Source organism: Brienomyrus brachyistius, chromosome 20 (assembly GCF_023856365.1).
Source record: "Brienomyrus brachyistius isolate T26 chromosome 20, BBRACH_0.4, whole genome shotgun sequence".
Taxonomy (NCBI): Eukaryota; Metazoa; Chordata; class Actinopteri; order Osteoglossiformes; family Mormyridae; genus Brienomyrus; species Brienomyrus brachyistius.
In genome coordinates, this window is record NC_064552.1 from 8,124,147 (window position 1) to 8,148,001 (window position 23,855).

Sequence of the window (23,855 nt, forward strand, 5' to 3'; positions counted from 1 at the left end):
AGGGAAAGACGCCCCCCCACAAACATTACCGTAGACTGTGTGCCAAGAACAGTTGGAGGAACATGAAGATGGAAACAGGTCCCTCTGCTTCCTTGTTGCTTTGGTGAGAAATGTGGGTCCTCACTGAGTCACACCTGTCTCACTCGACCCTCCCCCACAAAAAGGAAATGAGCACACCACAGAGAGAGCATGTAAACTCCACACGCAGACATGAAGACATTCAAACCCACAACACTGGAGGCGTGAAGCAACGGTGCTACCTACCAGACCACTGTGCTGCCCCATAATGTCATCAGAACAAAGCTATTTTTTTTTTTAATAATAAAACTTTCTACCATGTGAATGAAAAAAGCATAACTTCTTTAAAAAAATTTCTGTCCAGAAAAAAAAAATCTGATGGCAATTTTCTTTTCCGGTATACAAATCTTTCTGAACCATCTATCTAGATTATGCACAGAACGTAACAGTTTTTTGGAGCCTTAATTAGTTGGCCTTGACCTCTATCCAACATCGTCCATCTTTTCCATTCAGGATGGAAGAGATTTAGGATGAATATACTTGGTCAAGGCCCCAATGGCTTTGGCACTGGAGTGCTTCAGGCTGTACCTTCTGGTTGGAAGAGGTTCTCCAACATATTTCACCTTTCACTAGAATTACAAAAGTTCCCTCCCAGAACACCTCATGCATAATTCCCGTACCCGAGAAGGAACAGTCCAGTGCCCTTATTGACTACTGAACAGTGGTATTGCTACATACCAGGTACGCAGTGGTAAAATGCAATACTATTCCTGCTTCATGGAGCAGGAACAAGGGCCGCAACATTTATCTGGATTTTCTGCATTGACTTGTTCGCTGCACTTAGCACTGTCCCTGCTGGGGGGAGAAGCTCGAGGTAATCCAGGCTGAGGGCACCATGGTGAGGGACGTATCAGTGCAGGAAAAGATGAAGATTACAGAAGGCTGCTGGTGAGTTTTGTTGGCTGGTGTAGGAGCAACCACCTGCAGCTCAATGTCGGAAAGACGAAAGCATTGGCGGTGGACTTCAGGGGGGAGTGTGTAGCTGCTGACCACTGTCATCATCCAAGGAGAGAGGGTAGAAGCAGTGCTATAAGTATCTTGGCTTCTCTGTCAATGACAGGCTGGACTAGCACCAGAGCATGGAGAGAGTCTACAAGTAAGTGCGGAGTAAGCTGTTTTTCTACCTCACTTGTATTACCTCCACAGTACAATATACTTGTTAATTGTTTGACACAAAGAATATTGTGCTGAGATTTATCTATTTTTGGTCGTGCTGCTGGACAACAAAAATGTCTCCCAACCAAGCTTTACCTTCAAAAGCATGTCCATGCTAACCGGCAACAGCATAGTGCTTGTGTGGGGTGGCGTGGATCTCTGTGGGTTACGGAGACTTGCCCGTGTCTGGTGGGTTTGAATACTGTGTCTCATCATACCAGTAATAACATCACCACTGGACCCTTGAGTAAGGTGCTTAACCCAACGTCTGCATGGGTGTAGCACGTTGGCTGGCCCTAAAACTTCCTTTTTTTGTATATACAGGCTCTCACCTGTATATACATATGTGTCTGTGTCTGTGCAAATCCTCTGTCTGCTGCTTTGGACCCCTTGTTTTTTAACACACATTATTTGGATTAGTTAGCGGCTAATCTGCAGCTAGTACAGATACCAAGTCGGAGTGTAAAAGGTGAAAATTATCCATTAAATTGACCCACGGTATATTTACTAACTGGAAAATTGCCTCACAGGTTCTATTTAGTTTGTCGATGTGATCATGAGTGAATTTTTAACGTAATTAATTGCCCGCTTCTGTTGACAAGAAATTTATGCGGTAATAATTTGCTTGAAATAGATGCCGACTGTAGGAAATGAGATATCCATCACGGCCTTGTGTTCCACCAGCTGCACAGCGGCTAATATGAAAATATTTCAGCCTACGACGACCCTGCTGTTTGTGCAGTCAAGATTATATATACCCACGATCCATTGGCTGCCTGAGAGTCACTCATGGAGGTCTATGATAACAAAGACTTTGTGATTTATGGCCTGCTGTGAAAGCAGAGCTTGATGAGATTAAACAATTTCATAGCAGAAGTGTTTCTTGGGGTCTGATTTGTAGTTGCAAGCTGATAGTAAATCACATTTATATATATGAAAGCAGGCTCAGCAAAGCAGTGCAATTACAGTTTAGGACAGCTACTTTTTATTTAATTTTTAACCTGGCTTTGTCTGTTTTATTCTTGAGCTGTCATCAAGCCACTCACCTTCAGAAGTCCTTCTCCTACAAGGAGGTGATGAACTGGGCTATAAGACCTTACTGTTATCTCTCCTTTCCAGCTTAACAACAGCCACAATAACAACAATAAAACAACAAGCCCTGAATTTCACTCCAAAGCAGTTTTATGGCATATTTTTTATTTTCTTTATCCCACTGAAATGAGTAAGTGAATGATGCAACCGGCATACTGTAATTTCCATCTTACAGACATGATACGTATAAATGAGGTCTATACGTCTTCTGGTGTGACTGAGGATGTAATGTACTGATAATGTAGTGGTTGGTTGCACTTCATTTTAATGGTGGGAAGCATTTTTTGACGTTAGCCTAGTTTGGTTTACAGTATGGAAGCTTATATATTGCAAAACCAAGAGAGCATAAAATGCCGTTGTCTAGTTTTGAATTACAAAAATTTGTGGCCAGTATTTTTATAATCATCTGTATAATTCATTTAAATGGCACTGCATTTAAAAATACACAGGCCTTACTTTAAAGGCCTGACAAAAAGGAAAATATATACTACTTTCATAAGGCTTTGCCACAGAAACTTGTAATGTATCCTGAGATGCGAGACGAAGGACTTGAAGGCCAGCGTTTGGCGAACAAAAGGGGTTTACTGACCTGCACAGGACCTGCACTGGAGCAGGGAAACAAATGAGACTGCAAAGGGTCAAAACAAGAAGGCCGGTATGGGGAAGGACACGGGCAGACAGGAGGTGCGACATCAATGACCGGAATGGGGCTGACGAGACAAACAGGCACTTAAATACAAAGGCGAATGAGGGGTAACAAGCAACAGGTGTGACTCATCAGGGCCACATGAGGGTGGAGACAGGAGGGTTGGCAGGCACGACAGGCAGGACATAACAGTAACCCCCCACCGCCCAAGGTGTGTCCTTTGTACCATACACCGGAGAGGGGACCCAGAGGACAAAATACAAGGGTGGATACATAGCGACGGAGATACACGGCACGTCAGACAGGACAGGGCAGGGCAGAACCGACAGGGTACCACAGGACAGACACCAGACAAGACCAGAGGGGCTGAGCCACTGGACAGGACACATGGCACAATAATGTGCATGGATCAGGCAGAGGCCAGAGCAGGAACCAAAAGGACCACTGGAAAGAGCAACACCAAACAGAACCACACAGGCAAAACAGACCAAACACGGGGCGGAGCCAAGCACCAGACATGAACAGGGACCAGGAGAGACAGGGACAGAGACAGACTGATCACACATGCTAGGACAAAATGAAGTCAGGACAGGGAATCGCTACAGGGTCCAAGGCGTGACCAAGGAGGGAATGGGGAATGTCTGGGAAATCTCCAGGACTGGGCGGCTACCCTGGAACGCAGACCCTCCTGTATGTGTTCACTGGTGAGGCAGGGTCCATCCAGACTGCAGGACCTTGGAGGGCAATTGGGGCTGGAGAGTACTGAGGGGCCAGCGGGGCAGGAGCAGGAGGGCATCTAGGGAGCTGCAGGGCAGGAGCAGAAGGGTGTCAAGGGAACTGCAGGACAGGATCAGGAAGGATCAGGCACTGAGGGAATTCTCCCCTGGGCCTAAGCAGGAGAGCTGCCTGGGCAGGCAACGTTGGGCAACTGAGAGTTGGGACGACAATCATGGACAGTGTGCCCCCGTCTCCCCCTCCGGAAGATTTAGACTCGGCAAACCCCTCTTCAGGGCCCCAGTGGACAGTGCTGACTGTACTGGGACTTAGGACCGAGTCGGTGTAGACTTTGGGCTGAGGGAGAGGCCCACAGAGTGAGACTTAGGGCAAGACCCAGAGGGTCCCATTGTAAATCCTCCTGGGATTTATTGAACTGAACGGGAGCAGGGAAGCAAACAAGACCACGTGGGGATAGAACAAGAAGGCCAGTATGAGGATGGACACGGGCAGACAGGAGGGGTGACATCAATGACCGGAATGGGGCTGACGAGACAAACAGGCACTTAAATACAAAGGCGAATGAGGGGTAACAAGCAACAGGTGTGACTCATCAGGGCCACATGAGGGTGGAGACAAGGGGGTCGGCAGACATGACGGACAGGAAGTATCATAATGTACTTTATGGACAATTAGAAATTGATTTAGTTAAGATTAAAACAAAAACACGTCTCTTAAAAATGGCTGGTAAAAAAAGCCTATATGAGCTGATTTATAATTGGTATATATCCGTTTTAGCACATGCAGAGCAGCAAACAAGCCATCATACTGATTTACTAACAATCTTCGCTGGGATTAGCAAATCCAAATTACAGATTTTAATGAATGAGAAAATCTATAATAAATATGTAAATTATAAGGTTTCCAAAGAAGCCCAGAAATCTTCAGAGGACAGTGTGTAAAAAGGTTGAATGGAAGATCGTTAATAGTGAATGCAGTAAATAAAGTGATATTTGAATTTTATGGGAGAAAAAAATGTAATGAGGGCTATATCTGGCTCACAGAATTGCAATGGATTTAATATTTGTCAAGTTTTATTGTAAGGTGATTAAATTAACTGAAAAAGCTTTTTTCAGTCATATTCCAAAACAATTATAGTATTAAATAAAGTCCAATAGAGTCTAGAACATACCATATTCAGTGTTCATTTATGGTATAAAATATGGAATTTACAAAAATCCATTTAAGGTGTTGCCGCCCAATGGATGTACTGAAAAACGTAACATATTTTAAACATCACACTATTCGCCTTACATAATTACAACAGAACAGAATGACAGTACATTTCATATATATACTTTGTCCATCATACAAAAACAATATCAATTTTTTAATTGTGTTCATATACAGAAATATAGTTTTGTTTTCAAACTCTTTGAGCAGTGATTGAAAAGTAAAAGGCAAATTCTTAATATTCATTCAATCATTCATTTTTCATGCCTGCTTGTCCTATGCAGCCTACTTCAGAAGCAATGGATGCATACTAGCTACTTATACTAATAATAAAATATTTCTAAGAGAAACGTCAGAAACCCCTCTGAATGGACAGGAAATAAACCCGTCTGATTGGGTGAATCTTTTTTGGAGGTAAATGTTTTTGTGACACAGAGGGGAGAAAATGTGGGAAAACAAAGCAGATTCAGCTAGAGAATACAGGGATAACTTTGGGGTCCTGGATGGCAGCAGATAAGCACTGGATATGGACCCCCTCTCCCCCCTAGAGTGAAACCACATGTGTTTTATAACCTGTACGATTGTTTCTGGGCAAAAGGGGATTATCAGCTGACTTTGTCCCACCCCTGGAGATCCACACCCTCCCCCGTCTTACAAAGAATAATATCCAGTCCAAGTATTGGAGTCTAACTCAAACAAGATCCTGCTACGTACAGCACCGTGTCTTTATTGCTACCTCCACCGTTTTTTCCATCAGTTTCCTTCCCGATGGTTCCCATATTTAATAACGGTAATATGCAGAGTTGGGTAATTCGGGTCCAGAGAGCAAAAATCCAGACCAAGATTTTGTTTCAACCAACCAGTTTAGCATAAAGAGTCACAGTCACACATTACTCAACTGGTTGGTTGAAGCAAAATCCCAGTCTGGATTTATATTCTCTGGACCAGAATGACCCAACTCTGATAATTTCCTCTGGATCTTTAGTCCTTTTATTAATGTATCTTAGATCATTTCAACCAAGCAATGAAACTGGACCTGCACCTTCTTTAAAATCTTCCTGAAGTCTGTTCATAATTACAAGAAATAAATCTATTTTCCGAGGTATATTTGGTAAGGAGATCTTTTGTTACCCAATGTATATTTATATTATATATTCATCTTGTTTTCTGACTTCATGGCATTCATTCTGTAACCTGTATATCTTGTTTGGGAGCATTTTATATAAAGGTTATATCTATATTATGGTTAATCAGACAACGAAAATTTCTGACGAAAGCCTACTGTCCAAATTACTCCCTGGTATCAGAAAACCAGGAACACAGCACAATATAATCAGAAAGTGAACGAAGATAATGACATAGTGACGAGTCTACAGAAGCGTAGAGTTCTATGGAGTAAGCACTGTCTACGTTTGTCCAATTATCAGACATAGATTCTTTAGATATCACACAATGGCTGTGTGTGGTGTGTATTTGGGTGTGGGTGTGTGTGCCTGAAAGAGAGAGATGGAGAGATAGGGAGACTGCCCTACAGTAACCTGACTCTGCTCCACCACCTTTGCTTCCCAGATTTTGCCTTGGATCACTGCGCACCCGACTGAGTAATTAATGGGTGAATATACAGAATAACCTCCCCCTCTGCAAAGCATTATAGATCTTAGCTCAATTATTTGAGATTGTTACACAGTAACCAGCTCTTGTCAGAAAACCTGTCCCATTACACCAGAGCTGGAAGCTTGCCGCCTTTTTGAATGTCAGGCATTCTACAATGCGGTATCGCGCCTATCGTCGTCTTGACCTCCTGTCCCGTACCTTCACCCAAAAATGAATTTTCAGACAAAAGTTCAAATTAAATGAAATAGAAAGTTCTGTATTCCCTTTATTGGGTATATTCAACAAAATATATGGCTTACATACCAACTAAATAAAAACCTAAATAAATTTCTTACCAAGATATTAGTATTGCAAATGAACAAAATATGTTTAATTAATAAATCTGTTTTCTTCCAAAGCCTAAATGCACAGCAAAGTCATAATAGAATATTTCTACGTTTCTATCTTTAGGCAACCAAACCATCTTCCGGTGCCAAGATTCCAGTAACTAAAATAATACCACCAATCACTGCCACACCATAAGCTAGCACGGTACGCTAAGCAACACCACTAAACGTGAAGCGTCCTACAGCATTAGCCATTCAGGATTTACGTAAGCTGTAAATTCTCAGGTAAATAAAAAATTAATAAGCATCCCAGGACTGTCACTCCAGTTGAGCCTTGGGCCTGTCTTAGGAAGGACAGGGACACAAAACAGGGTCACATGGTGGTTGGGATCCATCACATGACCTGGACTGAGACAAAACAATCACACCTTGAGCAAAATTTAGTCAGCAATTCATCTAAACTGTTTGCTTTTTGGACTGTAGTGGAGGAAACTCACACAAATATGAAGAGTAGAGTCCACAAACAGAGCGTTGCAGACATGTTGACCATTATATAATATTACAATAGCATACTGTTCCAGACTGGAAGGAATAATCACAGGTGTTTGCTATTGCTTCAGATCTACCCAGAGTACATCAGCTATGCAGAAGAAACTTCATAATTTCGGCACCTCAGCTTTTTCATGTTCCCTGAGTCACAATTAGTTTCCATCTCTCTTGTGATCTTCTCGACTAAAGCTGACTGAGTAAGAAAAACGGTTTTTCTTCATAGGAGGTCTAAGTCAAATGTACACTTCAAAGGACTGTATACTGATTTGCTAAGTAACCATCATATTTCACTTTTGTGAAGAACTAATTTCCTTTAAAAGTTCACGTGTCACTTCAAAATCTCGCCTGTGAGTTTCTCTTCAAATGTCTCCAAGCATCTAATTGGAGGGGGAAAAAATCATCCTGATAACCAGGCATGACACTTCTGTTCAGCGAAACCTCAATTATTAAATATTCCACACACATGAAAACATTTCTGACATCAAATTCAACTTCTAATAGTTTCAGCAGGCTTCACCATATGTCATGATTTCGAGCCGGCATTTGTATCTGTGTGGGATGTCGAAACTAGGCAAAAGGGAAAATTAAATGTATCTTTTTCAGATCATTTGGATACGAATATCCATTGAGGGCACAGAAATATAAGTATGTAAAATGTTTACCCACTTTTAGTATGACCATTACTCTCAACTATATTATGAATGGTGCTAATTTATTATTTTGATCGGGACAACGTAATTGGTGTCACGCGATTTGTTATTTTCTGTGAAATGCCTTTGTTTTCCTTCCATCTCAAACTATCCAAACTCAAAGGTAATAAACATCTGTTTCTGAAAGGAGAGGGACAGCAAACATTTTCTAATCTGCGGTGCTCCATCATGTTGATGTAAACAAAGTCTGCCCCAGGCTCTCCGTAGCGTGCTAATTTTGGTCGTTATCGCCTTCACGGCACAGAGTGAGATTTCTCACGAGCACTTTATGCCTTTTGTTTTCTGCGTGCCATTAAAAGAACAGCACAAGCAGAAAACTGTCAGTGTTTCTTTATTTGTGTTGAATTTCCCATAGTCCCCTAGACGTGGGGGGGGGGGGGGAGAGAAAGCAGTTTGATGTCACTTTTAACTTTTAACATCACAACTGTGGAGTTTCAAAAGCTGCTGTGTAGCTTAGGGTACCGTCATTCCCCCGTTTACTGTCTACATTGGATGCCATTTATTGGATGTAGTAAAGCCCAAGGTTCAACTATCAGCCATAATCAGGCAGAAGGGTATGTACGCTTTTTGTTTTTAAATGGCCACTCACGTCAGAGCGGATCATCGCCCTTAAGAAAGAGTTCTTCCATTTCCATAGATCTTTCTTATATGCCTCATTAAATGGTTGGAAAAAGTGTCTCACGAAACATTTTCATCATGAAAACACCATTTGAAATGTTGTGTTAGACTTTATTATGTGACAGCTACAATTACTATCCATTGTAATAAATGTCACTCTGGCTGGGTTGACAATATATGAAATAAGTCTTTTTTTAAGCATACATTTTAAAGAAATTAAAAATTGCCTATGTTACGGTCGAGTCTAGGGTTGTAGACCTTCCCTCAAAAATTATGGCACGTTACCTAAAATGCAGTTTTTTCTTCCTGAAGGTGTTTGCGGTCGGATATACACACCACACAACTTCCAGTGTTTTTACAGATCAGGTGAATTATTCATCTTTTCAGCTTCCTCCAAAGAATCAAATTATTGTGTCAAATTTTGCATTCTTGCGTTCATTTAGTGTTTGAGCTTGTCTTTTTAAAGGGCTGCCTAAATTAGCAGCATGCTGTAAAACGCATTCATTGGAAAGGTCAGAGAGTTTAGAATTCAGCCTCATGATCGCGCCGCCGTGAGCCACTCCAGGCTGGGCTCGCACATACATTGCTGGACGGCGATGTATTCTCCTGCTCCGTCTCAACCACGAAACAAAAGCTGTTTAACCCGTGATCAGCGGTCAAACAATCTATTCACTGAGTGAAAGTTCAGTCAAGTAGAACTGGTAAATCATTAAATACAGGCATAACATTTTTCCTGTTGGATGAACACCTCAGTTTCTTACCCCAACCAGTTAACTTTGAAGTGTGACACCATTGCCTCACGTGTTCTTTCCACATGTTTACCTTAAAAACTGAAGTTTAAATGTGTTAATCATAGAAGTTTAACTTAAAACCTTTTGAGTTTAGTCGGTCTGTGTAGATTGTTATTCAATGATCCGTGCCTTCTCCAGTACTGCAGAATAAAACTGATATTTTACATTTATAATTTCAGTTTTTGGTGTTTTTTTCCAGTTTTAAACTAAATATGACAATTGTATACCAATTGTACAATAAATCAAAGTAATATTTTTAAACCACAACGTTTTTTCATATATTTGGGAGTGTCCTGTTGCCCTTATATGTTAAAAATAGATTAATCAATATTTGACTATTAGCAGTGTGAAACTAGTTTATTTACTGCAGGCTAACAGTCTGGTATGTCATGGAATTATTTGGAAGAACTTTATGGAAGGTTATTTAATTGCATATATGTTTGCATTGTAAGTGGGTCAATGAAATAATGACAAAACTAAGTAAGACTTACGGTCTATGACTGTGTATAGCAGGTGCTCACTTTTTTTAAAAGATAAAAAAGCATATTCTTGATATAACCCTTCAGGAAAAAAAATGCTTCAAAAGAAATTTGTATACAAGTCTTTTGGAACCAAAAAAGGGGTTTGTGGTGTCAAGAGAAAACAAAAAAGAGCTTGTATTTGCTAACAATTGCTTTAAGCTACAAAATCCCCTTGAATCCCCAACGTACCCTCACTGTCAAATTCCCACTCTTTCACTTTTCCCCATCTCCCTCTTAAAGGAAAAAAAGTCCATCTTTAGGGGCTGATCGGTTGTAGCCTGATGCTTAGCAACAACATTCCTGTGCCTTAAGTAGCAGTAAGCCTTTAGCTGAACCCTTTGATGTGGCTGTCAGGGTAGATTTATTTCGTTTTAGCACATTGTCTACTTGTCCAGATGTATAAGGAGATAAAAAGAAGTGCTGTTTACACTTTTTTTCCAGCTGTAATTAAATTGTGCTCCTGATGAGTTTGGAGGGACAGAGGGTGAGGGAAAGGGGTGTCAGCGTGGACAGTCGGCGAGGACCACTTGTCAAACGAGCGCCGGACGTCGTCGGCAGACTGCCTCGCCGAGCATCCATCGCCGCAGGAGTTGCGCCATTTTGGGGCCGTGCATTTAAACTGCATCCCAGAAGAGGCAACTGCAGCTTGACTCTTCGTCCGCGATGATTAATATCCAGTGACAGTCGAGAGCACCTATGGATTTATTGGTGTGAAATAAATAAATAAATGGGATAAAGGGGAAAAAAAAATTTAAGATCGCATGAGGTATGCTCCAACCGGAGAGCCATATTTCATTATGACATTTAACAGAGAAATGATTTTCAGACAGCAGATTCCCAAAGGGGTAAACGCTTCCATGGCATTCTCTGTAAAACCCATTATTATAGATTTCTTGTTCTTTAGCTTGTAAATTCTGGGGCATTATCATAAACTGCAGTGATAACTCACAGTATATAAAGACAATAATGATCTGAACACCCAGCATATGCCTTAGGCCCAGCAAATTAAAACAATGCTCAGCTTGATGAGTTGCCTCCCCTGGACGCCGCGTTACCGCGGTAAATAGATTACACTGCAGCACCCCCATCTGCTCAGAGCAGGGACTGAAGGCAGCTGCAGTGATAATCAGCACCTTCCGAGAAGGCTGTGAATGCCAAGTTAATTTAATTAACGGGAAAAAAGCATCTGTCAGACCATTAACCTGCTGAGGGTCCTGTCTAATGAAGGAAATGTATCTGAATTTTAGGGATAGATAACTGTTTTTAAATTACCTGCAGTCTAAACCAAGCCGATTAGAAAGCAACGGCCTGCTATCTGAAACAAAAACATTGTACAGAATGCAGTGTTCATTTAAATCAAAGTGCTCAATTCCTATGCATATATTTTTATTTGGTGCAGAAAATGATCTGCCCGTGAAGTAAGGGGAAATGGGGTTTCTGTTAAACTAAATTGATTTTCTTGCACAAAGTAAAGAAAGAGGTCATGATGCACATTAATGGGTTAACCTTAAATGCAAGAGTATACACATTTCAGACAAGACAAGCACAAAGATAAGTAACAGTGTGTTTGTTTATATTTGACTTGTAATTCAATTTAAAAATCTGTATGTACATATATATGTGTTTATGTTATGTTGTTTATGTGTGTGTACAGATAATATATATATATATATATATATATATATATATATATATATATATACACACATGAAAGCTTCTTGTATCTTTATCCTTACAGTGTATTTAATTTTTAATGTTGCGTTATTTGCTTATAGTGCAATAATACCACTACTTTTAGTCAAGACATTAGTACATACAGTATGCAGCTATATATATATGTGTGTGTGTGTGTGTGGTGGAATCTGAGTGCGTTGTCTTTCATGGATACTGTAAACATACTTCTTCCTAATGGCATATTTTCCATATTTCTTAATCTGATCCATTTTATTTCCACGTGGAAAGTAAAAACAAAAAAAAAAAAAGCTGGTCTCTCTCTGAGGATAGGAAAGGCATACTGAGTGAATACCAATGCAAAGGAGCTTTTTTTTAATACTGTTTGTGAGCTCAACACTCTGAAATGAATCAATTTCTATAGCCTAAAGCAACTCTCGGCTTTTGATTATGTTTGTGTAAAATCTTAAGGGCGGTGATCAAAGTGGTGCCTTGTCCACTAGGCCGTAACCAAGAAAGTGCTGATAACAGCCGGGATTTACATTTAGTTTTCCTTTAACTTTGTTTCGGAGGGATTCCCATTATCGACAACATCCTCTCTCATCTCAAGGATGGGTCATTGAATGAAGTGAAAAGGGAGAAAGGCCAGGGGGAGGAAATGGGGAGGGGTCGCGGATTAATCTTCTGAGGGATAAATTGTTTGATCAGCAGACAGAAGGGGATGAAAATCTCTGATGTTGACAGCAGGCGACTTTCTGAGCAGCGTGTGATTGACGTCCCTGTCGCTCGGGCAGGGAGAGCAGTGTCCGGTGGTGCGCGGGCCTCCTCCGCCTGTGGGTGGTAGTGTTAATAATGTGGCAACTGGAAAGATTAATTGTAGACAAGCAGCAGGATTACGAGGGGCTTTGTGGGTCCGAAAGGAACATTGGTGGGAAAGGCCTCTGATCTGTCAGGCTGAGCGGAAATTAGTCAAGGCAGAGTGGAGCTGGCTTTCATAATGGCATTTAGGAAATTAAAGCCAAATGCTGAGAAGATATTGAAATAAGTAACAAGGAACGTGCTGACATCCTTAAAATATGATATCCCCAAGTCCAGCTGTGTCTGCACAAACACTGTTTCGTTATATTTTTGAACTAATTTTAAGGGTTTAACAAAGAAATGCAAGTCACATTTCTTCTAACAAACATGGCAGAGCAAGGTGTCTATTACTTGCACATCCATCCATCCATCCATCAATCCATCCATCCATCTTCTGAAACCGCTTATCCTATTCAGGGTCGTGGGGGGGGGGGGTCTGGAGCCTATCCCAGAGGCTATAGGCGCAAGGCAGGGAACAACCCAGGTTGGGGCATCAACCCAACACAGTCAATTACTTACAGCTTTTAATATTTAAAAAATGTACATTATCATGCCTTCGTGTAAAAATTATTTAAAATGTTGGGGAAGTTACTCACAAATAATCCATTAAAGAATTAAAGACAGAGGCAGAAAGTTCAGGTCCAGAACGTACAAATTCAGACCAAGGTTTTCTTTCAACCAACCGGTTGAGCATAAAGAGTCACAGTCTCAGATACTCAGCTGGTTGGTTGTTTGGTTGAAATCTTTCTGGGCCTGAGCTTTCCAGCTTTGTCTGTAATGGATTACTTTTGTCAGTAACTTCCCCAGCACTGTATAAGTGAAGTCCAGCTTCTAACAGCATTCTGAATATCCTCGTGCCGCACTTTCTGCTCCCCTTCGTATATCTACCCAGTTAATTAAACGAACTGAAGACACGGGGCATCAGATAGGCTACTGAGACAGGAATGTGCTGAGATGTCAAAAATAGCTCTGTGGCTTGGAGGGCAGTGATTCCTGGCCACCTGTTGGATTGTCAACACATAGCAGCGCATTAGGGGCGTCAATCACAACTGCAGCGTGACCTTCCCGTGACCTCTGACCCAGTTTATGGTTCAGTGGCAGTGAGGCCCTTCTGAGGGCTCCCTCTTAAACTCTGGGTTGTGGGTAATCACAGTCTTGGCTTAGCTGCCCCCCCTCTCCCCCAGCATAATGAAATCTCCACTTGTATACAGAGTGATAACCTTATAAGGAGCAGCGTTCTCGCATAACCCACTCAGTTTTGATAATGTTTATGGCAGCAGGCAATAATACAAAAAAGAAACTGCTTGCTCTCTCTGTTATATGTAGACATACAGTACCAGTTAAAAGTTTAGATGTGCCAAGCCGCCTACAAAGGAGAGTGTAGAATGTCGCATCACATGACCTGGCCAGTTGACCTAAACACATTAGAAATGGTTTTTGAGGAGTTTGACTGGAGAGTCAATAAAGCAGCCAATGAGTGCTCAGCATGTGTGAGAACTCTAGAACAACAGGGCATGCAACTCAACTGTAAAAGCATCCCAGGAGGTCACCTCATGAAACTGACCTAGAGGAGACAGTAGGGTCAGCTTGGCCTTGAAGCAGTTGGAGCTAAGGGCCTTGCACAAGGGCCCAATGGTGGGATCACTCTGCCAATCCAGGGATTTGAACCAGCAACCTTCTGGGACCCGACCCACAAAGCAGCCCACTCAACAATTTATTTTTTTTTGGTCAGTGCATAATTGCATATATGTTATTTTATAAATTACTCTAAAAGAGAATAGATCAAATAAACTTTTCTATAGTTAGGCGCGTCCAAACTTTTCACTGGTACTGTACATATATAATGTTGTTTAAATAAAAATCGATCATGCCTATATAGGCATAATAGATTTATATTTTTTTGTGCTTCACTGCACAATCTTCACCAATTGCTCTCTCCTTCCTTTCTCAGCCCTTTTGCAAACTAGTGGCTAAAACTAAAAATTGATTTGACCTTGATATGTGTCATTCTGCATTTATCAGGCCTGCATGGAAATAATACCAAAATAAAATGTGTGGCAGACAAGTGACAGGTTCCATTAATATATTTTGGTGATTTTTATTCGTCATCTTCATACATACACCGATCAGTCATAATGTTAAGATCACCATCCATCCATCCATTTTCCAAACCCCTTATCCTACTGGGTCACGGGGGCTCCAGAGCCTATCCCGGAAGCAATGGGCACGAGGCAGGGAACAACCCAGGATGGGGGGCCAGCCCATCGCAGGGCACACTCACACATGCACTCCTATGGGCAATTTAGTAACTCCAATTAGCCTCAGCATATTTTTGGACCGTGGGGGGAAACCGGAGTACCCAGAGGAAACCCCACGACGACATGGGGAGAACATGCAAACTCCACACACATGTAACCCAGGCGGAGACTCGAACCCGGGTCCCAGAGATGTGAGGCAACAGTGCTAACCACTGCACAACCATGCCGCCCCATGTTAAGCTCACCTGCCTAATATTACATAGGTCCCCATCCTGCCACCAAAACAACTTTGACCCGTCGAGGCATGGACTCCACAAGTCCTGTCGTATCTTGTAGTGATGGGCAAATAAAGCTTCGTGAACCATTTGTTGTAATTTCTGAGCCCACTAGATGGTGCTCTTGGTATACTTTGGGGCATGCTTTGAACCCTTTTTTGAACAGATAGCACCATCTAGTGGGGTCAGAAAATATAACAAATGGTTCATGAAGCTTCATTTGCCCATCACTAGTATCGGGCAACAAGACGTTAGCAGCAGATCCTTTAAGTCATGTAAATTGCAAGATGGGGCCTCCCTGGATCAGATTTGCTTGTCCAGAACATCCCATAGGTGCTCTATCAGATTGAGATCTGGGGAATCTGGGGGCCAAGTCAATACCTTTTCATGTCCCTCAACCATTCTTGAACAATTTCTGCAGTGTGGCAGGGTGGTTTTTCCTGCTGAAAATGGCCACTGTCATTGGGGAATACCGTTGCCATGAAGAGGGGTGTACTTGGTCTGCATCAGTGTTTAGGTAGGTGGTACGTTTTAAAGTAACATCCACATGAATGTCAAGACCCAAGGTTTCCTAGCAGAACATTGCCTCAGGTGGCTTGCCTTCTACCCATAATGCATCCTGGTGCCATCTCTTCCCCAGGAAAATGACGCACATGCCCCCAGCCATCCACATGATGTAACAGAAAACATGACTCATCAGACCAGCCCTAATGTGTTCTAACACCTTTCTATTATAGCCAGCATTATCTTTTCCAGCAATTTGTGCTACAGTAGCTCTCCCGTGTGATCAGACCAGACGGGATAGCCTTCAGTCTCCACGCACATCCATGTGCCTTGAGCGTCCATGACCCCATGGCAAGTTCACCAGTTGGACTTCCTTGGACCACTTTTGGTAGGTATTGGCCCCTGCATACCAGGAACACCCCACAAGACCTGCCATTTTAGAGATGCTCAGACCTAGTTTTCCAGCCATCACAATTTGGCCCTTGTCAAAGTCGCTCAGATCCTCACACTCACCCGATTTTCCTGCTTCCAACACATCAACTTCAAGAACTGATTGTTCACTTGCCTAATTTATGATGGTACCCTTGACATGCGCCGCTGTAACAAGATAATCAATGCTAGGTTGCACTTAGCTGAACCTTCAAAATGCCTTTGTAATGCATTCATAGAACATTTAGTGCACCTTCATTAAGTATTCATAAGCTACACGTAAGTATACCTCAACATCATAAAATACCTGAACACTTTTATTACACTATTATATTATTTATTATAATAGTATAGTCATATAATGTTTATTATTGAAGTTGATAAAGCTGTTTAGGTATGCTAGGATGTTATGGTATACTTACATGCTGCTTATGAATGTTCTATGAATGCATTACGAAGGTGCAGTTTTTGTAAAGCGTTACCCAATCATATTCATTTCACCTGTCAGTGGTTTTAATGTTATGGCTACTCGGTGTACAGCAGCTGTGTTTTGTGAACATTTACTGTATTAGTATTAAAATATACTGACGAACTTCCTTGTACCATATGCTGAGGATCATAAATTTTAATAACGTGTTTGTGGTTTGTCATGAGAACCCTCAGTTTTTTTTTTTTAAATCTTCGTTAAAGCTTTCATTTAATTGCACATTTTATCCAGCTAGGTAAAATAATTTGAAAAAAAATCTTTGCTATACTACTTGTCAGTCTACGAAATTTATTTTGACGACATAAAGAGTTTTTTAGCCGAATGTTATCGTTCGTTGTCACAAGAATCAAAATGCTTTAAGGTCTGAATAAGATTCGCTTCTCCACCTTCTAGTCCAATGATTTTCATACAATTTAAAGATTAAAAACAGTCCTTGGTATGCTTTAATCCAATTTCTGCTTGGAAATGTAATATGGCAGCTCCATGAAGACTAAATCTTAACTGATTCCATCTTCACATTTTTCCTAATGTGAAATGATGTGTACATTCCTGGTAGTTTTACCAAATGGGCGGATTGAATTAAGAGTAAGCATTGGTTAAACTGATTAGGTCATCCTTGACAATGTTTACAGGCATGGCTCCTGATTAACTTTAAGAGTTATTTGGTGTATCAATGTTGCCATGCGCAGGACTTCTGGGAGTCGCTGGACGTTTGACACTCCGGCTCTGAAGATAAAACTGGTTAGAAGATGCTGTTACATGGGTAGTACTGCCATCTAACAACATGACTGGCAGCCATGAGGTCAGTCTTGCCTCTGCTGCAGACTGGCACATAAACTTCTGAGTCTGTAGCCTGGTAAGTTTCAGGCAAACTCCGAATGTGGCAAGACGGCAGAGACCATATTTAATGCTTAAATCAAAAGTCTTTAATGTGATACGATCAAGACAAACAAAGCACAAGCTGTTGATGTACTTCAAAAATGTAGTTTTAACACATTTGCAGCATTCGTTTTAGCTACAGTTATGTAGGACGTTAACAACAGTCATTTTTGGATATATCTGTAATGTTCTGTAATATTAATTCTTAACTGAGCATTCATCCGTCACCTAATCACTTATTCCGTTCCGGGTCACGGGGAGAGGGGTTGAAACATGGACAATTTCAGCAACAAAGCTTAAATCCTTCAAGTCAAACCTTTGACAGTTCCCAGCAAGAAGCTAAACGCTCACTCTGTTCAGTTGTAACCCCAATCCATCTTACCATCTTACAGTGCTTTTAAATGAATATTCTTCTAATGGTTCCTAGTTTGCCTGCTGAAACATAAACTGACTACATGGTGGGACATTTGAGCAAATTCTGATTGTAGCTATTCAGCAGACACCTTATCCTATACCATATCCTAGAAATCCCCTTGATTGAATCTGTTTATTTTTTTAGTGCTTTGTGCTGTGATGAAAACTGGGAGATTTCTAAGACTTCTAAAACAGAGGTCTTTTTCGTGTTACAGGGATAGACTAATTGCCAGAAAGTCATTTAAAACACCCCTTAAAGCAATTTTATATATAAATCAAGTATTTATTAAGTACTTTTATTATTTAAGAACTTTTTTTTAATGTAAAATTCTTTTACTTTTTCAAATGTTCACCTCTCATTCCTCTGAGGATTACCTATCCCTGCATGAATATTCATTGACTTCGTCGTGAGTGACAGTTGCTATGAAACACATTACACTCATGTTTTGCAGCGCAAAGCAGCACACTTACATTCACGTTCATTTATTCAGCGGACAGAGTGACATACAAGTGAGGCACATAATACATCATGAGCTGTACTAGTACGGTGGCGTTAAGCAAGATGTTGCTGAAAAAAACGTGCTTGAGACGGGCTTGATTTCTTTGTGGAGGCAGATGCCTCATTATCTTAAATATGCGATAACCAGGGGTTATCGCATGATGTGAGCGGGGTCCTTAATCTGTCATATACTGTTCTACAATTTACCAGTTGTTCTACTTAATCACAAATCCAAAATATAATAATAATTGTAAAATTATCAATTTCTGCCCATTTGCTTGCACTGCGAAATGCCCGACGTGTAGAAAAATTACCAAAAAAAAAACGAACAAGCTTTAATTTCAGCATCTGTTTCGCTGTGTTTGTTCTGTGTTTCAAACAGCTTTGAACACCATACAGAGGTTATCACCAGTTCAGTGCTTTCTGGATTACTAATAATATTCGATGCCTTTAACAATCAGCTTTGCTTTATGGCCTGAAACTGCGACACTGGTAATAACAGATTCGTGTGGTTTGTACTGCTGGATGAAGCTGCGTCTTTTGATGTCTTTTTCACACAGTGACCCGTGGATTCACGGATGTCAACAATCATACATAAAAAATTACATGCAGCCAAATACACACCCGAAAAGAAAGTGACCCGCAACCTGCGTACTGCCGCGATCACAGCAAAATATACCAACCTGCTGATTGCGCCTCCTCCAGTATGTTAAGGGAACTACACGTACGGCCCTTTTTAAAAATCACTGCTGCTCCATGCAACAGCTTCTTAAATATATCCGCATGTGCATTTTAGCCTTATTGTTAAGCATTGTTTTCTTGCCTGTTATATTTGCATTCTTTAAACTCCCCAAAAATACAATATTTAGACTATATGATATGGGAACGATATAAGTATACTTTAACGGAACCAAGCTGATTTTTAGTTGTCAGCTGTTTAAAATAACTGGGCTAACTTTCGACCATTACACAAGAGCAAAACAAACAGCAAATCTACAATACACATTGGCTGCTGAAAATGTTAAATGTTAGTGACCGGTGTGTGTCATGCATCGTGACACAGCTCAGGGTTTCTATGCAAACAGCGAAGTCGGTCTTGGTGCGGAGTCTGTGCGCGTATATATATATATATAGTGTGCATGTGTGTGTTTGTGTGCGAGTGCAACATCAAGGGTAGATATGTTTCATGGAAAAAAACCTCAATGCAGCTTTTATGTTGTAGAAGAGACCGAACAGCCGAGCGATTTGTCAGAGGTAATACTGGCTGCACAGTCCATTAACAGGTATACGAAACTGACGTGAAATATTTGTCTCTCTGCTAGATTACAGTTGTGTGTCATTTCGCCGTTTGTTATTTTTACGATGCCATGTAGCAACATCAGATAATGCAGCCATTCCCATTGTTCTTGCTTCCTTTCATTTCTCAGCTTTTACTGCTGCCCGCCCCCCACCCCCACTGTTGTGAACTTATGAGTGTTAAATTGGGTGGGTGCCTGTATCAATAGACTCACGGCTACGTGTTTGCATTTCATTTTAACGTTCATTCTACCGTCACTTCATATGGACTTTGAGAGAGAAAATAAAAAATTATATGTCAGCATTCTTTTTCACTTGAAAAATATATTTAAATGTGAACATCTAATATATCTAAACTTTTGAAGCATTTTAGTGGGTTTCTGTATACTTATATAGAAAATAATGGTTACTAGAACGTATGATTGCTTATTATAAATGTATAACAAAATGTGTTTGTGTCTGATTTTTCTAACTGTGATTGCAAAGATGCTTGCACTAATCCCCCCCCCCCCCCCCCCCCCCCACACACACACACACACCCCGCTTGCAGACTTATAAACTGCGGACTGTGCAGGCTGCTATCAGCTCCATCCCTGACCGCAAGCTGTCCGATATTGAGTGCTGCTTTCCCGATACGCCCGCGACTGCTGTCACCTGCCCGGGGCCCGGGAGCCAAGGTGCCAATGGTAATTACAGGAACAAGGTCGTCCCTGGAGGAAGAGCTTCTGGCAGCAGCACCGGCGGGGGGACCGAGCTGCAGGACACGCGGCGGTCCGGGGCGCCTGAGAGGTCTTGATTGGACGAGCAGGGAGCAGACAGGGGGCAGGGTACGCGGCGGAGGGGAGGCCGTGCGGCAGAACGAGCACTGACACAAAGACAAGTGCGGAGCATGGCCGCGGGAACCAAAGCTGCTGTCGTCTCCGTTTTTAAGCTCCTGATCTTGTTACTTGAATGCGTTTTCTTAAAGCAGACACCCGCAGGTGCCATCACGAGCATGACGCAGTCTACCTGCGAAGCCCCCAAACACTGCAGACCGCACTAATCCATGGCGTAGAATATTCAAGGCCGCCCCCCAAATATTCAGATGTGCTCACAATGTCCCCCTCCCCAATATATATTATAATTACGGATTTTGTCTCCCTCCCCCCCCACCACCCAAATGTTGGCTCTGCGACTAGTCTTGTAATAATTGTTTTATTTCTGTGTCTTTTCTTTTTTTTTAACGACATCATAAATTAGTTTAGTTTAATTTACTTAGCATTGATTTTAGAGCAAAAAAGTTCATATTTTTTAAAAAAAAACGCACAGGAAACAAATCATAATTAGAAACACGAGCATCCTAAGAGTAACAACAGACACTACAGAAATAAAATTGAATAGATCCGTTATTGCCTAAAACAGTCGGGTTTTTGTAGAGCTGGTTATCGTCTGGCGGGGTTTTTGCTTATTGCTTGGGATATGTATGTTTTACGGTGGCTGGCAACGCAACAAAAAGAAGTGTCGTATTTCAGCACTTCTATAAAGCGAACGGCGAGCACGAGAAGCCATTGGCAAAGGTGAGCATTTCTCTTGCTAGAGCCAAGCTGTCTTTTAATAATATTATCGCCGAGCAGTTTCCAGCAATGCTGTACATATGTAGCTTTAATGGCACCACAACTGCTATTGTAGCCCCTGGAGGAAGAGGGCCTTCAAAGCGAGATCTCGGCGGCGTCCCCCTGGGGGGGCTTCTCACAATTTCTCGCAGTTTGCTTTTATTACCATGTGGCTGATTTGCACCGAACTGCATACTTCTAAACAGTAAACTATTTACAAGGGTTAGGGAAACAAATAAACAAACATCTGGAATCATTCAGAGCACGGAATTAAAATGTGAGCTTTTTGCCAAAAAGGAAAAAATCATGAAAAATGGGCTGTCAGGCTGCCTTGCTGCAGCCAGATGACAAAGCGGTGGGGGCCACGCATTGACTTTTACTGCACAGTGGAATTTGCTGATATTCACACCTGCTGCTGCTTACTGTGGCTCCATTAATATACATCTGGAGCTTCTCTTGTTCACTTTGCAAACTTCGGGTTGCTACAATGTTTGCATTATCGACTGATACTTTCCATGAAAATCAGCTAATATCTGATGTACCTTTATTGATATAAGTAAAAATACAAGTCTTACATCCATCCATCCATCCATCTATCTATCTGTGTACATTTGTGTGTGTGTGTATACATATATACATATATGTTCTTTATATATATATATATAAAGAACATAGCAGAATGTAGCATGCAAAGGTAATTCAATATAAAGCAGCATTAGTGAAATTTAAAATTTTATTATGCCTATTTAAATTAAGAAAGTTTTTTTTTCTCCCATTACTACTTCCTCCCCAGGAATTGTATGTTTATTCATTTTAAAAAAATCATCGTTTGTAAATACATTTTTTATAATGAAATTTTAAAAAGTGAGGGCTAATTCTAGGGTTTAAAAACCACATATTTTTTTTAACCTTTCATCTAAACTGTTTGTACCAGTGAAATGTCTTCCGAAATAAAATGTCATTTACAGACAAAATGAAAGCTTGCTGAGGTTCCAGATAAATTCATGGTCGGGATCGGAAAAAATTCCAGCCCGACTCACTTTTGTGTGTTTATGTTTCTCAGAAACGATTCCTAGAGGGGAAGAGGAAAAAAATCACCCTCGGCTCTCTTCTCCTCACCAAACCTTTCGCTGATTTCGCCTGGTTTCTGCGAAAAGAAACATAAATAAACCATGAAATCGGTGTCTGAAAGGGATTGTGTGTCCGGTGCAACCGTATCAGCTGCCCGTGTAGCTTCAGAGGAAATTAATCAAATATGTGATGCAAGTGACGTGTACGTTCTTGAATGTGGGTTCCTAATTTTGCTGAGGATATGTTGGAAAAATGATTCTTAACCTGATTTTCCTCGTTCGACTTAAGATCACCATTGTCTGTATGTATTCTGCATGTGACGTTTCCCAGATGTTTGCCTACCTATAAATGGATGACATATTTTGTACTTCCTTAACAGCACATTATAACACTGAACCACTTATGCTGGGTAAGCGCCTGATGTCTAGGCCCGCTCAGACTTATCATTGTGCATATCGGTGATAGTTTCCCTAGCAGTTTTTGCAGAGATTGTCTGTGGACCGTTATGTGATATTTTGTTTCACACCTCTTCCCGGCTCCACTGCACCTTCACACCTGCCCACTTTTGCTGGAGTAACAGCAAGCCAAGCAGCGGCTCAGAATGACCACTTTCTCACTCCACAAAATGGCAAGAGTACTGTATGTTTGACGCTGAAATGAAGCACAGGAAAATCAGGGGAACACGGGGGATGACTTTCAAATATATAAATACATTTCATTTATAAATACACAGACCATTGCGGTGGTCAGTGCTGTGCCCCAACCTCAGACCAAACATCTTTGAGATTAATTGGAACGTCCAATTAGGGCAAAAGCTAAGACAGTCCTCTTTATACACAGAGGCATGTGTTAAGTGGGCCAACAGGAAAGAAATAGAGGTAAGTTACCAAAGAGCTTTTTTTTGTTTCTGTAGTGAAGATATAACTAGCGAGCAGATGTTTTATGTTCTAAATAATCAATAATAGCTATTTTGTTTTAGATATTTTTGTGTTGGAAAGGTATGTTTCCTTATCGTTGTTTGCTGAGGCAAAATAATGGTTATTCTCACCGGATTATCCAGGAGAACGTTTCCAGGAATGTTTTGGCCCAAGGACATGGATATCCATTGAGCTGAATATGGAGATTAATAAGGAGGGAGAGCAGCTGTTTCTCACACTGCATCTACGCACTGGAATGTGCTTTTCCTCACACAAGGGGTCAAAAATGTGACCCTTTATGAAGAGAAGCAATATTAAGGACACTGGAAGGCTATGTGGATTTGTCTGAAATTGAGACAGATTTTAATTAAATTAGCTTAATTTCTTAGATCATCTAAATAGCTAAAAATCCAGTTTCATGTCTCAACCACTTTAACGTTACGCTTCTTGGATGGAATACAGTTCTCAGAAATTATGGGTCCTCCTCGAATATTTGACATAGTTTTTTTTTTTTAAACCATGGACGACTTTAACTACTAGCAGCATTAAAAATTCAGTGAAACATGCTGAAAGTAAAAAAAAAACATACAAAAACATAATATTATCAAGTACTTCCGCTCAAATATTATTCCAAATGCCCTCCTTAAGAGTATAATTA